The 17,733-nt window shown below is 43.4% G+C and overlaps 1 long non-coding RNA gene across 1 annotated transcript; it reads left to right on the top strand.

The window, feature by feature from the left end:
- Positions 1 to 576: 576 nt before the first annotated feature.
- Positions 577 to 4,139, top strand: LOC141373685 (uncharacterized). The gene is made up of 3 exons (XR_012379933.1): positions 577 to 748; positions 1,179 to 1,416; positions 4,040 to 4,139. It is a non-coding gene; the product is annotated as an uncharacterized lncRNA (long non-coding RNA).
- The last annotated feature ends 13,594 nt before the right edge of the window (positions 4,140 to 17,733 follow it).

Genomic DNA, 17,733 nt, shown 5'->3' with positions numbered 1-17,733 from the left:
TTGCGGGGACTGGTATCCATGGCACATGGGAATGCTGCAGTTCCATCTCTGTTCCAGTCACTTTTATTTAGGGACAGACTTGAGAGGAATCCCTACTGTTTACAATTAAAGCTTGGAAACTGCCTACTTGGGTTGGATTTGCCCAAAAAAGAAAAATGTGAAAAATGAGACAAACTTCAAACAAGCCACAGTGCTCCTCGGTCAGATACACCTGTGAGGGCCGCTCCCCGCCCCCCACCTGGCTACATGCTGCCATTTGGACCAGTATTAAGCTTCCCATTGTTTATAAGAAAGGGGCTCTGGCCGCATTGACTTTTATGACTCAGAGCACATATGGCAACCCCGGTGCTGTTATAAAGGAGTCAGACATCCCAGAATCGATTAAAAAAAAAAAATCTGAAGACCAGGTTTCCTTTGAGATATTAAGTCACGGGCATTGGTGTCTGTGGATGCCCGGCGGCTCTGGAGAAGGGATGATGTCTGCACTTCCTCATGGAGCTCCACCTCCCGAAGGAGTGAGCCTTCCCTCCTCCTGCTGGTGAGACCCGGGAAATCTTTCCAACATCTTGAGAAGAAGCCAAATCATTCGTCTTTTGACCCTGGTGGGGCCTGTGGGGTCATCTATTTTGTTTACTGTGTATTTGCTTTTGACCTTCAGTCGGTCCTAGAGACACAGCCAAAACAAAGATGAAGAAATTAAACACACAGTTGCAGAACAAAACAAAAGAAAGACTTTAATCATTTCCAGGTATGACTAGGCCAATGGTAACATGGTGCTCTGCTTATGGGGTGATGTTCTGCGAGTTCTATGTACCTTATACAGTCATCTGTCACGTGTTATGACGTGTGATATATAATATGTTATAACACACACAAGTATTGGACACCTACTGTGATTTTCTCCTAACCTCTACCCCTCCTCCATTTCCACCTCGGTGGCCCAAGGGACAGGCAGTGTGAACCAGGGCTGGTGGGGGCCCAGGAGTCCTTAGGCAGCCTGTCTGGGGGGACAAGGAGCAGTGTGGGGTGGTGGGGGCCCCGGAGGGGGGATCAGTGCTTGGCACAGTGGAGCTCATCAATATATGGTTATTGGAAGAATAAATGAGTGAAGGAGAAGCATCCCTGTGACCAGAGACACAAATGAGCAATCACTATCTATTATTAATTCCACTTTTCAGATGGAGAGACTGAGTTATGGAGAGATTAATTGATTTACATGGGCTCAGTCAGCTAGCAACTTAATGTCAGAAACAAGACCAGACTTTATGTTTCCAGGCTCAGAGTCGAAAGTGTTTGTACTAGATTTATGCACTTGCTGACCCGTTCCTGCTGATGGCCACTTTGATAAATCATCTCAGTTAGAAGCAGATGCTATCATGGTATACACGGAGACACGTCTTCCCGAGGTTCCAAACGGTGAGGTCGCTCTTCTACGGTTTCCCGTGTGTGTTTGTGTGTGTGGGGGGGCTGTCTGTACGACCCTCACAAACACACAAACGAGCAGGCCATAAGAAGCAGCAACAGAATGACCACAAGGAGACTAACTGTGGTGGTGTTGCAGCTTTCAGGACAACTTAAGTATAAGTCACATGTATTTCCCTAGAGATCCCAGCCAGCCTTGCCTGGAAAATGAGCAATAAAACTAAGAGCTTGGTTTGTTGTAGAGAGTAATCAGAAATCACTCACACAGCAAGGGAAGTTTCTGGGACTCTCGATCTGGAAAACAATAATTATAACAGTCCTTCGTGTCTTTGCGACATCTGGTATTTACCGTAGCATTCTGGGAATCTTCATTTGCATGTGGAGATTCTCTTGAATCATTTCTTTTTCGTTTTGTGTTCATATGGATCTTATTTTCTCGTAATAATCTCCTTTTTTGATTATAAACTTAATATATGTAAATTTTGCAAGAATTTGGGGAAGATGTGTAAAGGTATAGAGATAAAATCGCTTGTAACTCATTACCCAGAGAGAACCATTGTTAACATCTGGAATAGATACCCTTCTACTCTTTCATATATACATACACATACGTTTTGTTGTACAACCTGCTTTCTCTTTTCACTTAAAGATATATTGTGAGAATTTCCCCATGCAATTAAATATTCTTCCAAAACACAGTTTTTTCAGGTGCCACACTTTCCCACCCTATAGAAATGCAATATTTACTTAGCCACTTCCCTACGATGACATTTTAACCAACTTCTGACTTTCATTGTTCATATGCATGTGGAAAATACAGCATCTGTTTTTATGTCTATAGACTTTCTTCCAGAAATCCATTTATTTTGAGCAGTGAAGTATTTGATCTTAGTTTTGAATCACTCTTTCCTCCTGGGAGCTTGGAATTAGAGCAAAAACGGGAGAAGAAACAAGCTAATGACTGAAGTTGGGGCAAGTTATTGTTAGCTGAGCTGTAAAAGCTCTTCCTCCCTTCCTCCTTTCCTCCCTTTCTCCCTCCCTCCTTCCTTTGCTCTCTCTGTCCCTTGCTTTGAGGAATGCCTCCTATGTGACAGGCACAGTGAAGTGTGGGCAATAGGAGGCAAGTTCTTGTCCCTGCTGTCATCAATGCAGAGGGTGGAGGCTGAGGTGTGTCGAGATTATGGGAGGAGAATGGAGACACTAGCGCCCAGAGATTGTTAGCCTCAAAGGAAAGGCGAAACAATAGACTGCTGACCTGCAGGGATTTGAGGGCCCTGTTGAAGGGGGCATGGGTTTATGTGTGTGAGTGTATGCATGTATGTGTGTGTGCACACATTTTAATGGGCGGTCAAGGGCACATGGTAGAGAGGGGCGTTGGATGAGCTGAGTGCCCTCCACTTAGGAACTTGGGAGAGCTTCAGTGCTTCAATTCCTAGCTCATCCCTGAAAATAGTAACATGAAATTCCTACTTTGCAGACCCCAGCGTTTCTTTAAAGTCACACGGCAGTTTATTCTTGGCCCTGGGTATTGCATAATGTTGCACACTTTCACCTCATTTGTCCACATATGCATCCACCAAATTCCATCATCTTCGTAGCAGACAAGTCAATAAAAGAAAAGGAGGATTGCCACCAGCTGACTTCCCCCATCTCCTGCTTCTGTTCTCAGACCAGATTCTCTTCTCTCCTGAGCATGCTCCCTCTGGGGATGGAGGTGGCTGATGTCTAGACAAAACCAGATCACGTCCTGTCATGATTGTATCTCTGCCAGCTGAGAGTCACAGGGACAGACGGGGTGTCAGGGCGTTGTCTGATCAGGCAGCCTGCACCTGCTGTTGCGGTCTGGTCTTCGTGTCCTGGTTGGAATGCAGGTCTTCTATAGCACCGACCTCTCCCTCACCTCCACACCCCACCCCCAGGCTCCTCCCAGAACCGGACGAGCTTTCTGCTGGCCCACCACTGTCCTTCACCACAACGGGGAGTTCTCTCCTGTTGACTTTTTACTCCTGAGATCTCAGCAAGGGCCCATTAAATAACGGAGCCACTGATTATCTGGTGCAGAGTGACATGGCTTAGTTATACTTAGGGGACAGAAACATTTCTGTGGTCGTGCCTTGAAGTACCCAGTACAATGCCATCTTTGATTCCAATGGTCAAAGCAAACATGCCACATACTTGAAGAACCTGGTACCTAAACATAAACACATTTAGTCTATGAAGGGGGATAACTGTGTTCTTTAGCAAATTTCCCACAAACCAGTAAAGCAACTATTTTGAGACAGAGCTATATACAAGTTAATAGAAAACTATTATAATTATCTTTATGAATCTGAAAGTGGCTTAAAAGAATGCTTTTCTAAAATTATGATACACTGTGAGCTAACTTTTAAATTTCTGTATAATATTTGAAAAAAACTGGGGCTTAGAGAATTTAAGTAACTTGTTCAAGGTTACACAACCAGGAAGTTCAAAAGATAAAACTCAAACTCTAAAGCATTCGCTATTAACTAATTTGCATTTTCTAAAGATGATGCAAATGAATATGCATCATGATATGTCATGTTATTTTATTGAATCCTCATCTTAACCCTTTGAAATCTTATTCTCCTTTTACTAGGAGGGAAACTGAGGTGCAGAGAGATCAAGAGAATTGCTTGAGGTGCACGGTTATTATGTGGCAGATCAAGAATCCAACCGCAAGTCTGTGCAACCCCAGAGCCCAGGAAATTCTTGCAGAAGATGTATGGTTTGAAATATTTTTGATTTCTCAAAATAAGCCTACTTCCACCTCCATTACTTTCTCAGGCTTGAGGAATTTCTAGAGGTGGAAATAAGTAGGGTTTGGACAGGGAGGGAAGAAAGAAACCAGGAGAAATCTTGGCGGAGGCAGGGGAAAAGGGAATTTTTTTTCTAGCCCAATTTTCAAATCGCTTTTGAATCACTTTTTGCCTTCAATCAAATTCAGAGCATGCTCCATTTATTTTCAGACCTGGCTGGTAAAATTTTGTCACAGTAATTCACCTTTTCATAATCTTCACGCAAGATCCCCAAATGTGTTTGCATGGTGTTTGGAATAGCAGGCACACCAGCCTAGATTTCTCTCTCTGGTGAGGGTGGGAGGTGGTTGGGTGCTGTTCTCCTGAAGGACAGAAAAACAGAGCCATAGGAGCTCTGACACGGGAGAAGATCTGGAAAAGTAGGACACCCTGGAGGGTATTTGGCATATAACAAGGTTGAGTTAGATCCCAAACGAAGCAAAATCCAAGCAGCCTGGCCTCACACTGGAGACGGGCGTCTGCTTGGAGCTGACAAAGCCCAGGCTATTGAGGGGCTTAATGACAGGGAAGGAAATGAAGACATTCCTGAGCTCTCCAACCCTTCTTTTCCCCACACCCAAAGATGCTCTCTCGAATTTCAGGCAAGGTGGAAGGAACACATATGTTGTCTGCACATATTGGTCATTTTGATCCTGCCTGGAGTCCACGCTTTCCATGCATCTTCAAAGGAAGTCCTAAAGGAAATCTCTTCCCTGGCAAAATACGTGTGTGCGCAGAGCGTGTAGACGGGCATTCTGGAGACAAGGAAGCCTTGAAGGAGAAGTTTTGTTCAGAGTGCCCAAAAAGCTCCTGGCTGCGAGACCTGAGAGGGAGAATCTGCGTGTGTGAGCGAAGTTCTTGCCAACTGGTTGCTGTGGGGAACAGAGAATGCTTCCTGGCCCAGAGTAGAATCTTCTAGCCAGTTCAGGCAGGGCTGGCCAAGGTTTTTATATGGGCGTTTGCATTCTTTAGGCAGGCAAAATAACCTGAGCAACAAAAGCATTCCCTAGTGGGACGCTGCATCTTTCACTTCTCTGATGTATGCCTTTCTATGTCCAGGTTGCCCCAAATGTTATTAGTTGAGGCAATTCTGTAAACACAAGCAAACAAACAAAAGCACAATAACACTGAGGAAACGCGTTATTGTGTAAAACACATGTGTGCGACTGAGCCACCCAGATGCCCCAATAACTTTTTAAGATGGCTCTTGCCATTCAGGAATATTTTTACCTTTGACAAATCACATTTTGAAATTCCTCTTCATGGAAACCCATGAATCTTAGCCCAGGAAGCATCCAGGGCCTCACATTTAGAGATTTGGATTTAATTGTTCTGGAGCAGGTCTGGGGCTTGGGTGTTCCTTACTGGTTCCTAGCATGGCTCTGATCCTGACACCTGCGGAGCCCCACTATGGACTGTCCCTCACCGGCTTCATGGATCATTCCTGCTCTACCCAGAGAAGAGGATGACAACAGAACTCAGACGTTAAGCCAGATTGTAACACATTCTTAATATTGTATTTCAAGTCAATTTCTTGTGTATTTTACTGCAATGCCTTTTAGATACAGGAAATCCTTTTGACCTATTGATTTTGGGGAGCAGGTCTCTAGAAGTGCTACAACGTTCCCACGTCCCAGTTGTCCACATGGTAATCTTTTGGTTTAGCAGACTATACCAGCCTCCAGCTGTAACATCTGCAGAAACTCGCCTGTCAGGAGGCTCACATCTAAGAGAACACATCGGCATCTTTTTGTTCACCTGTAAAATGAGGGGGAAAAAACATATATAATCAATGTTCACACTCCATCGGAGAGTTAGCCCAGTGGCCATTAATTAGCCTTTTTAAGTTACCATGATTGTATTGTGCACCCTGTATTTTAGCTGAGAAATTGAAAGTCTGTGGGTAACTTGGCCAAGTTGTCCAGGTAGGATTGGACCAGCCCGTTCACAGTTCCGGACTCCAGTGAGTGCATTTCCCTTGTATAGGATGGTTTTCTGTTGAAGACGCGGGAGAAATGCTTTTTGACATAAAGGATTGAGAAAACCCGAGAAAACCCAAAATGTTTTTAGATCACAGTGCATGATTGCCGGCTCATTTGTAATATCCCAGGAGTCTGAATAAAAAGAATTTATGAAGCTATGTTGCATAATATAGTAGAATCCCATGTTTTAAAAGTATATGTGCATGAAATACATAATATATATAATATAAAGCATAATAAAAATACTTATAACTGCCTTTAATAGGATTAGTAAGGAGATGATCACATTTAATATATTATCTGGGTCCTATGAAGGTCTTACAAACTGGAGAAAAATCAATACATATTTCTCCTAAGGCTCCTAAAAAAAATCCACAGTACAGTTTGGGTATTTTAACCTAGGTAAGCAGCATTTAATTTTATCTTAATATATTATTTTCTTATTTTTGAATATTCAAAGATTAGCCCTGAGAAAGCTTTCCTCCCAGCTCTCTCCCAGCTCCCCAGTTCCCCTTCCTTGATGTAAAAGGTGCTACCAGTCTCTTGAATAGAGATCTTTTATTTATGCTCTATTTAAGTAGCATTGGAGGAACAGGTAGTTTATTCATTCAGGAAATAAAGTTTTTATGGAAAATGGAGGAAGAAAGTGGCATCATCTTTGCATATGAAGCACAGCAATATTTATTGCAAAGTTACTTTTCAAAATCAATCTCTACCCATTGCTGTGCAAGCATAGCGTCTTCTCAGTAAATGTTTGCTTATTTAATTAGCTATTGATGGAATGCGCCATCCACCCCTGTGAGCCTTCTTCTGTTTTCCTATCCTGTGTGAGGGCCTTCGATGAGGCAAGTCGGACCTCCTTCCCTTTGATGTCCCTGTTTCCCGTGGCCAGCCCATTACCTCCCCCTAGCTTGGCTGGGAGACTCTGCAGGTCCCCGCCTGCCCCTTCCCACGTGTGCAGTTCAGGTGCCGCGTCAGAGCCCCAGGTCACATCGATGGTGCTGAGAAACTTGGAGCACTTTCTCCTGAGACGTGGGGCAGGAGACAGCTGAGGCGCTTCTCCTGCTGTGTGAAGAGTTCCCTCCTACTTTCCCAGCAGGAAAGAAAGCCCAGGTGGGGTGAGGAAGCAGTTTTCCGGCTACCGTGGCATGTCAAATAGGGCTTCCTATTGTTTTGTTTACCTTCTCATTCTATGATTTTTAGTTCCAGGAGGGTTTGGCCAGGTGGCAAATATTCCAGGTGACTGGGAAAGAACAGAGCAAGGAGAGACAGCACAGGGCTCTGTTTGGCCCGGTACCATCCTGACTTTTATTCTTTATGATCCATTTCCCTCTATGATATCCTTATTTCCAAAAAACCCCAGAAGAACATGTACTGGACAGGTTGAAGCTAAGAAAGCAGTTTCCTTAGCAACTGCAGCCATATGAAAGGCTAGCAAGTCTTCCTTGTCTCATTTTTCATTTCATTTTCTGTGGTTCCTGAAAGGAGGTCAGATGCTCTGTGTTAAGTTCACATTGCAGTTTTGCTTGTGGTACCTTCTGTCTCAGAGCTGGGGAAGGCAGATCACTGTGCAAGTTACCGACTGCTTTTGTTTATTTCAATTAGAAATGAGCACATCGACACAGTCACAGCTGACAGCTCTCAAGGAATCACAGAATATTCGTTTTATTTGTGAGTGCCTCAGAGAGGAAAGTGTAAAAGCAAAGGACAGCCTCAGCCATACACGTATTTGCAGGTCATTGGTCTTTAATGAGAGCTATTCTGATGTCAAAGTCATATCTGAATATTTTTGGTAACGGCAAATAGCACCCTGCCGCCTTCTTTTTTTTTTTTTTTTTTCAATTCAGATTAGTCCTCCACTAATATAATTCCTTTTCTAAAATTGTAGGCAAGATCTGAAATTGAAGTTTATGGTCAATTTCAAGTTTCCAAGTTCAGTTCAACAATATTTATTGCATCTCTGATTCACTAAGAGCTGCAGGGGATAAGCAGATGTGATAAGATGGTCTGTGCCCTCAAGGAGTTTCAAATTTAGTAGTGGGAATAAGACAAATACGGTGTAATTACAACTACAAGGAAGAAAGTGATAAATGGTACAATGCAGTGGTTATCGACCTTGACTGCATATTGGAATCACCTGGGGAGCTATAAAAACACCGGAGGTTCTTCCCCAGAGGTTCTGATTTAATTGATCTGGGGTGCAGCCTGGGGACGCAGATTTCGGAAAAGCTTTTCAGGTGATTCAAATGCACAGTCAAGGTTAAGAACCACTGGCAAAGAGCATCCAAGAAATGTCCAAGAGACCCTTTGGGTTCTTTGGGATCAAAGAAGGCTGACTTTCAGGCAGCATTGCCAAGTGGGTGTGATTCCAGCAGACAAAGGAATTTGGGAGTGAAAGGAGGTGCTGGAGAGGAGGAAGAGCACGAGAAAAGCCCCAGAGGTGTGAAACTGCGGGGTGGGTATTCAGGATGCGTGAGCAGACCACCTCCATGCAAGCTGGAGTATGGAATGTCCAGGAGAAGATAAAGCTAGGAGGCGGATTGAGAAATGCTGTGGTGGGGTAAGGTGTGAAGAACGTTGGCTGAGCTGGAGGTGGGACCTGGTTCAAGTTGCGTGGTTCTGTTTTTAGCCATGCCTCGAGATCCTTGGGGTTTGAGTCTACTGTGATTGGGAGGAGTCAAGCAGAAAAGAAGAACATGAGCTTATTACAGGACAGGACAATAAGTTCAACACCTGACAAAATCGCCCTATTATCCTCCCCCTTGGAGATGATTCTGTTAAGCTCCTTTGTTTTCCAGTTGAGGGGGCCTGAGGGAACTGACCTATGATGGTTACATGACCCGTTAGTGGGCTGCTGCAACTCCCAGGTCAGTGGGGCATCCAGGTGGGAATGTCCAGCAGGCAGTTTACAAGTAGGGCTGAGGCTGAGGAGAGAGGTCAGGGAGAGACACGCAATTCTGAGAATAATTTTCAATGAAGTAATTAGGGCTTGAGGGCAAGGGAGCAGTATGGAAGGAAAAGGGAGAGTGATATTGAGATGAAAAGAGGGGAATTTGAAAGCAACAAAAGGGGCATAGAATTAGCATCAGAAACTAGGAGAATCAGAAGAATTCAGTGGTGCAGACACCAAGAAGGAGAGTCCCACGGAGGAGGGCGTCTCTCTGCAGAATGCCCCCTGGGGGTGGCGAGCATGAAGGAGGAGAAGAGACCCCCTGGGGTGGGGGTGCCTCGGCCATGCCTCCTCCTCGTGCTGATGGCATAGTGGTGGCACCTCAGGAATGAATGGCGAGCTCTCCTTCCGAGCCGGGCAATTCTTCTCTAGGTCTTTCTTTTATTCAGGTTTTATCTGTCAACACACAAAATGATCACAGTGGAAAACAGATAGACTGATTTGCTTTCTGAAGAGGAAAAAAAAAAAAAGCCTCCAATTCTAAAATTTCAAGTAAGACCAATGAAAAAAATGACATTACATAATATGACCTTGAAAAAATAAAACGAATAGCTTAAAAATAAACAAGGCCATAAATAGTAATCATTCCGTTGTTTAATCTGAGTCCTTTACAAATGAATACCAATGGATAGTGCGGTGTGAGCAGGTATGTAGATTATATGTATCGTGTGTCATATTAGAGTGGGAGAGAGGACGAATGAGCTGTTGCCGACAGGGGGGGAAAGGAAAAGACTCCAGAGGCGGTATGCTTCAAGCTGTTTAGTGGCTCTGCTCAGCAGTGAGAATACCCAAAGGCATCACACCTTCCAGAAACCCCCTTGGCTGCCCAGAAAGAGAGAGTTAATGAACAGGGACAGACGCTACCAACAAAAGAAGAAACGCTTTATTTATTATTCACTAATCTCCAAGTCCCTGTGCTACTCAGAATTAACAAGCTCTTTGGAATGATGGCTTAACACCTCTTGGTTTGACATAGCTGTGCTTAACTAAGCATGCGCAGTGTCTCTCTGAGGGCCAGGAGGGAGCTGTGTAATGGCGCCTCCCCCCACTCTTCCAGCCTGTGGAGGTCATCGGGTACCACCTCTCGACCCCGATGTCAGAATTAACTCGCAGCATCCTTGACAAAGGTTGCCTTGTCCCACATGTTTCTAGTGCTGGAGAGCTCATCACCTAATAAGGCAGCCCATTCTGTGAACTGATTTTTAGAACCTTTGGAAAGTATTTCCATGTGCTGAATTCTCCTTTCTACAGCATCTGTCTTGCACCTGGTCCTAGGTCTTATCTCTTTTAGATTCTATCATCCGCCTCAAGCTCTTTCTCTATTAACTATCAAATTTGTATTCTATTACTGAAATCAACATTTTCATGTGCTTTGTGAAATGAAAAGAGAAAAAAAAAACCTGAAAAAAAATCATAGCTTATGTATTCAAGTTAAAATTCTTTGGTATGATGTCCAGGTCCATCTGAGGTCCTTCATCCCTTTAAAAAGTCCTTGGAGTCAACACAACATTGGTAATTTTTTTTGCTCATTAATCTTAACAGAGTTGAGGCTGCTCTTAGTAGTTTTCCTGAATTGAATGAACTATCATGTGTCTTTGACAAATGTCTTTCTACGCAGGGACTTCCTTTGCTGTGTGCTGGATCCGTTGAGTGGAGCCAGTCCAGGGCGTGAATCAAAGGCTTGAGTAATGTCTGAATTCTCAGAAAATTTAACACTGAAAACTTACAGAAGTCTGCATCCAAATCTCAAAAACTTTTTCTCATTATTGTTCTAGAGATGGGCCGGTGCGAAAGATTTTTTTCAAGATAGCAAAGCACTGTAGCAGTCACAAACAACGCTTTGGTAAATTCCTGCTGAGTTGACTTTAGTGGAAGCAACTTCAGCTCCCCCTCTTTTCCCTAAATTGACATTTTCCTGTCGGGGTACAGGTGGCATTCCTATTCACTAAACAAGACAGGCGTCTTTTGATAAATTCTACTTCTATCAAGTGTACGTGGATTCTGTTAGCACTTCTTTGCAAGACCACGACTAGAATTCTGTTAGCTATGAATTTTTTTCAATTGAGAGAAAAGATAGTGTAATCAGCTAATCAGTAGGTGAATCGGACCAGGAATCTCTGTTAGCGTGTTCCACATGGAAACAGAAATCCCTACAGTCCAATATCTCCAATATTCAAAATGCTTACCTTTTTTAATCTGGGTTCTTTGAGTCTTTAGGATACCTGGATGACTGTTTTCAGTCACATTCGCTCATCAAGGAATTAATGGTGTTATTTTATTTTATTTTGTCTACAGTGACTAAGAGATATGCAAATAAGTTGCAAATGATTTTTGTCCATGCATAGTTATTCAGGGTATTTTCCCTGATTCTTCTTACATAAGTTTAGATATAGTGTGACTTGAGACGAGACCACATTTAAATTAAGCATGGTTCGCTTCATTTCAGCAAATGCCCTTATCATATCCTGCTCAATTACCTTCACCCTGACAGGCAGTTTGTGCTCGTGCCACTCGGCTGGTGTGGATTCATGCCTTGTACTTGGGTTCCTGGGTACCCTCTGCATTGGTAAGTCCCTCTCTGTCCCTTCTCTGTAACCAGTCTGTCAATCTACTTAATGATCGTTCCTCTTGGCCTGTTTAGTAGGCATTTATGTACATTAGCAGTAGAAGGTTTTATGTACAAATAAAATTTGACATGTTTTTCAAGTCTTGGGTTGGCATTTAGTGGATACTTTAGTGCTTCCTCTGTAAATTGGAGGGCTGTTAATTTTACTGGAAGGTCAACCCTTGGAAACAAAGCCAATGGCAAAGCACCTCTCTTGCCCTCCTTAACCCTTCTCTGGAGGCACAACTCTTCCTGCTATTTTCATGAAAGGACAGCTCAGTAGATCTGGTAGCGGTCTAGATGCCAGGGTATTTGGAGGGGTGAGCAGAAAGAAAGAGTGCAAAAATAGTGAGCAGGTAGTTTATTTTATTTTTTTAAATTTTATTATGTTATGTTAGTCATCATTAGTTTCTGATGTGGTGATCCACGATCCATTGTTTCCGTATAACACCCAGTGCTCCATGCAGTACGGGCCCTCCTGAATACCCATCCCCCGGCTAACCCATCCCCCCTCCCCCCTCCCCTCTAAAACCCTGTTTGTGAGCAGGTAGTTTAAACAGAAGATGTCTGGAATTTGTCATTGTGTAAGAGAAAGGAAAGGCATAGGTTTGGAAAGCAGTCCGACGTTTTTAGATAAATTAAAATGTTTTCTCTCTCTTTATGTCAAATTTTGTGGGGGACGCTTCTGGCTGCTGGTGGGGTATGGCATGTTGTAGGATCCAGATATTGTTGAATCTTCACATGTTTTGGCGAGAGCCAAAGGCCATCTTTCAAGGCCTATTTCCAATGCCAGGTTTCCACAAGGTGTTCTTGGATTCCCCCCAAGATGGACCCCTTCTTTCTCTCTGTGGATCTCTGAGAGCATTCAGTGCCTCGTTTTGCCTCTGATGTTCCTCATTCCTCCTCCCATCCCTTGCTGTACTGTGTGGCCCCTGACGGTGGGGCCGCCCTTGCTGGATCGTGCATCTCCTGCTACACGGGTGCAGAGGGTACTCTCCAAATGCGCAGTTGAGTTGGAAAGACTGGAATTGAAAGGGTGAGAGAGAAAGCAGGCAGGCTTTGAAAGCTTCTTACATTTCAAGAGCTGGAGATGCACTCCAGAGGCCACCCCGGGCAAGGAGCTGGCCCTGTGTCAGGATGTGTGGAAGCTGCCTTTTTGGTGGAGGGGACGGCGGTGAAACCCCACCAGGGCATTTTTATGTGGATGTCTTCTCAGAATCCTTAGTGCTCTTGGGCACAGCTAGGCTCTGACGAAGAGGGTGACTCTGTCGGGTCATTAGCAAACATTTAACCTCAAAGTGCTGGGGTAAGGAGGGAGAAGGCCTGGAGGATGAGGCCAGCTCAGGGTACCAGGAAAATAGGTCAGAATTCTGAGCGGCATCCTGCATGTCTGAGGACTGTGATGCCGTTCTCTGGGTGAAGTCTCCCAGATGCAGTGGGTGACATTTTCTCTCCTCCTTTATTTCCTGAACACTTTCAACTGCACTGAGCTCTGGAGTCCTCCAATAAAGTTAAAAAAAATATTTTTTTAAAATCTTAATTCCAGTATAATTAACATACAGTGTGCTATCAGTTTCAGGGGTACAATACAGTGACTCAACACTTCCATACATCAGCTGGCTCATCACAAGCGCCCTCCTTAATCCCTATCCCCTATTCACACATTTCACCCACCCCCCTGCTCCCCTTCCTTCTGGAAGCCGTCAGTTTGTTCTCTATAGTGAAGAGTCTTTTTGGGGTGCCTGGGTGGCTCAGTGTCTTGGGCGTCTGACTCTTGGTTTCAGCTCAGGTCATGATCTCAGGGTCATGAGATCGAGCCCCGTGTTGGGCTCCGCGCTCAGCATGCATGTTTGCTTGAGTCTTTATAAAAAGAAAAAGAAAAAAAAAAAAGAGCCTGTTTCCCTCTCTCTTTTTTTCCTTTTGCTCATTTGTTTTGTTTCTTAAGTTCCACATATTTGTGAAATGATATGGTATTTATCTTTCTCTGACTGACTTATTTCACTTAGCACGGTACTTTAGCTCCATCCCTGTCATTGCAAATGGCAAGATTTCATTCTTTTATATGGCTTGGTAATATTCCACTTGGTAATATACCACATCTTCTTTATCCATTCATTTACCAATGGACACTTGGACCGCTTCCATAATTTGGCTATTGTAAATAATGCACGTATCCCTTTGAATGAGTGTTTTTGTATTCTTTGGGTAAATGCCCAGTAGTGTGATTCCTGGATTGTAGAATAGTTCTATTTTTGACTTTTCGAGGAACCTCATACTGTTTTCCAGAGTGGCTGCACCAGTTTGCATGCCCACCAACAGTGCACGAGGGCTCCCTTTTCTCCACATCCTCGCCAATACCTATTGTTTCTTGTTGATTTTGGCTATTCTGACTGATGTGAGGTGATATCTCATTCAATAAAGGAGTTTTACTTCACTCATCTCTGGACTTAGTTCAGGGCCTGACACTGAGTATGTGTTCTGAACACTCACTTCTGTGTGCTTGCCTCAGGTGGCTGAGATAGACATGTTTTCCTTAACTTGGCAAAACTGTGTAATGGAACCAAATGGAGTTCATAACCTTTTAGTATGTATATTCACATACGCCCTAAAGACTCTAAGCACAGTAGTTTAAAAAAATAACCAACCATTATCAAGATGATCGATTACCAGTATTTTCACTTAAATTTAATAAAGGATAAGGTATAATGTTGCATGCACAAAAGATGTTGGAGAGTTACCTTTTCAAGTACAAATGCCTTCTTAACCCCACGGTTCCCATTCAAACATTTTTTTTAAATAAAAATTATAATATCCACCAAACACGTGGTGTTTGCAAACTAATAAATACAAATAAGTAGAAATATTCTCCTTCTAGTGAATCTCAATATTAGCTTTATAGTCACTCTGATGGGCAAAATCACTCTAACCTATTTCAACTTGTGTGCACTTTTGGAAATCCACTGTACCATGTGAATTAGAACCTGGTTGTATTTAGCTGGGCTGACATTTCCATTGTCAAATGCAGTAACCAAAGCCAAGTTGTAACGGCATTTCTTGATATTCCTCTTAGGGACTGTATATCTATTTGTTTACTTATTTAATGTGACATTTCTTTTAGCAGCTACTCTTTCCATTTCTGGCCATAATACAAAATCCTTCTTTTGTACATTGAATAAGTAAAAAAAAGGAAAAAAAACCCCAATCCATTTCTTGTATATTTTAACCACTGTACCCCACTTAAAATGTCTCTTTGACTCTATCATGGGTATGTGAGAATATTCTCCACCACGTTTATTGGGGCCTTCCACTTGGAACCCCTTGAGGAGCATCGTCTTAGATGATGTTGGATTGTGCTCTCAGGGTGACCTCTCCTGTTCTGAATCCTTTCTTTTTACTTATCAAATGTCAGGTGCTATAACACAGAGACTCCTATCCCCAGCTGGATTGCTGACCTCCCCGTATCCTTGAGTACCCCGGCTTCAGAAACTCCATTTTGCCATGGCAATCCCCTCCTTGCTTTTCACATGCAACCTTTCTCCTGCCCCTCCTTCCAACGATCTGTCAGAGAGCCACCGATTTTTCTTTGCTAGCAATGCACTGTTACCAGTAATTGCAGAAACCATTAATAAAATGGGCGGGAGGGGGTGCGGGGGAGAGGGAAGCGAGACACAAAGGGAGTAAGTATTGTACATAGCCCACAGGCTTTTCCCTCCCACACATATGATTCACTGTTGTTCCTGCCTCACGTGGGAAAAAGTTGTCCTGCTGAAAATACACCTTAAAGGCAGCTCTGCCTCAAAGATATTGCATATGCATATTAATAACACACACTTTGTAGTGCCTAGAGTTGTTTTTAACGAAGCCCGCTGAAATATACCAGCAACTTTCGCATCTCCTTGGTGCTGCAGAGGATCCCCAAGTGTGGGCTCAGTGGCGCCGGCCCCCAGAAGAGAGATGAAAGAGGCGCGGTGAGTCATTCTTTCTGACAGAAACAGGGAGGAAAGGGAGCTTCGCTGGATGAAATGAGGCCATCTTCTAGGAAGACCAAAGCTTTAGGAAGAGTTTCAGTACAGGAAATGGTCACAAACGTCATTCAAAGAGTAAGCAAACACAAGGGCTGTGAGAGCAGGACCAGGGAAGGAAAGCCAGAGATGGACACGGGAATATTTGCAGGAGGGTCTTTGCTTGAAGATGCACGAGAACTTCTTGAAACCTGAGGTGACATTTTTCCTCTGTCTTGTCTGCTGCTCTCCCATTGTCTTACAGGGCTTAACAGCTTGCTTGTTTGAGAACAGATCGCCTCTGTGAGCCGGGCCAAATGTAAGCTTGAGTTTCTTGGCACAATATGGTATAGTCTACCCATCAAGTTGGCACTCCGTGGAGCCCATTGCTCTGCTTCTAAAGAATAACTGATGCCTTGAGGCTCAGCAATGGGCAGCCCTGGCTCATGAATGTGGGGCTTCCCTTTTGTTAGACCAATCCAAGATGCAGGTGTGATCTTTCTTAGACTAGTTAGCTCAGTTGCTTAGAATGTGATGCTAATGAGACCAAAGTAAATGTTTTTGATACCTCGTTGCTTAACTTTACGTAGAAGAAAATCTCTTCCGTGCTTACAGGACTTACTCACAAAGATGAATAGTGTGGACTGCCCAAGACAGGGCCATCGTCAGCACTGGGAAGCTGCTGGTGGGACCTAAGCTGTTCCTGTGCTTCTCACAGCCGTGCCTTCATTCCACTCTGGCTGGAAAGACCCCTGGGACTGGTCACAGCTTACATCAGTGGTCTCCTACAGTTCTCAGTGTTTTTGTTCTCTCACCTTAAGGATCTTGCACACCAAAGCCAGGTATGGCTCTACTCGTTCCAGTTTTATCAATGACCCTGAAATTAAAACCAATTCTTTTTATCTCAAGTCTTCTGGGTTTGATCACAAGTTTTCCTTGTAATTTTGACTCCAGTTTTCCTTATCACTCAATGTTTCAATCAAATTGGATAATCTATTAGCCCTCAAATTATTTTCATTTTTCCCTACATCTGTGTCTGTTCTTCTGATGTTACTCCTGACTGGAATACTTTTCCCCCAAGTCTGTCTCTCAAAATTCTTTGATTTCAAGGCACTGTTCAAATGTCACCAGTTCCATGAAAAATGTTCTCTTCTCACAAATGAAGATAAACTCTCTTCTACTTAGTTTGTACCTCTTTCAGGGCTTGTGTGTTTTTCTTTTTTTCCATATAATCATCTACTCCTTCAACAAATACTGAGTACCTTGAAGTGCTAAACATTGTGGCACATGGGAGATTGAATATGAACATACATAACCTCCTTAAATTATCAGGGTTATGCTAGCTGTTATAAGAAAGAAACCCCACAACTTTTTGTAGTTTAACATGATAGTCAAACATGGTATTACTGTATGGTTGGAGGCTGTTTTCCACATGTTGCTTCAAGGACTTCGTTAGCTTTACCCATGTATTTTATCTATTAGTTATATATTGCTGTGTAACAAATTAGCCCAAAACTTACTTGCTTAAAAATAATTATTATGTCATAATTTATGTGGGTCAGGGATTTGAGAGAGTTTCAGCTGGGTGGTTCTGACTTTAGGGTTTCTTATGAAGTTGCAGCCAAGCTGTCGGCTGGGGTCACCTGAAGGCTTGACTGGGGCTGGCAGGTCCAGTTCCAAGATGACTCACTCATAGTACCTCTCCACCTGTCCATTGAGTGTCCTCGTGGCATAATAGCTGGCTTTCCCCAGAGCAAAAGATCCAAGAAGGAGCAGGATGGAGCCTGTCTTTTATGACTTGTACTCAGAAATCACACTCTGTCATTATTTCGACATTCTTTGTGTTAGATAGAAGTGAGTCACCAAGTCCAGCTCACACTCAAGTGGTGGAAAGTAAGCATCAACTTTCAAGGGAAAAGTATCAAAGAATTTGTGGACCTATTTAAACACTAGCTTA

Source organism: Callorhinus ursinus, unplaced genomic scaffold (assembly GCF_003265705.2).
Source record: "Callorhinus ursinus isolate GAN/ISIS: 27379988/994484 unplaced genomic scaffold, GSC_fseal_2.0 scaffold11, whole genome shotgun sequence".
Lineage (NCBI taxonomy): Eukaryota > Metazoa > Chordata > Mammalia > Carnivora > Otariidae > Callorhinus > Callorhinus ursinus.
The sequence above is the reverse complement of the archived record's forward strand: the minus strand, read 5'-3'. Positions and strand labels throughout refer to the sequence as shown.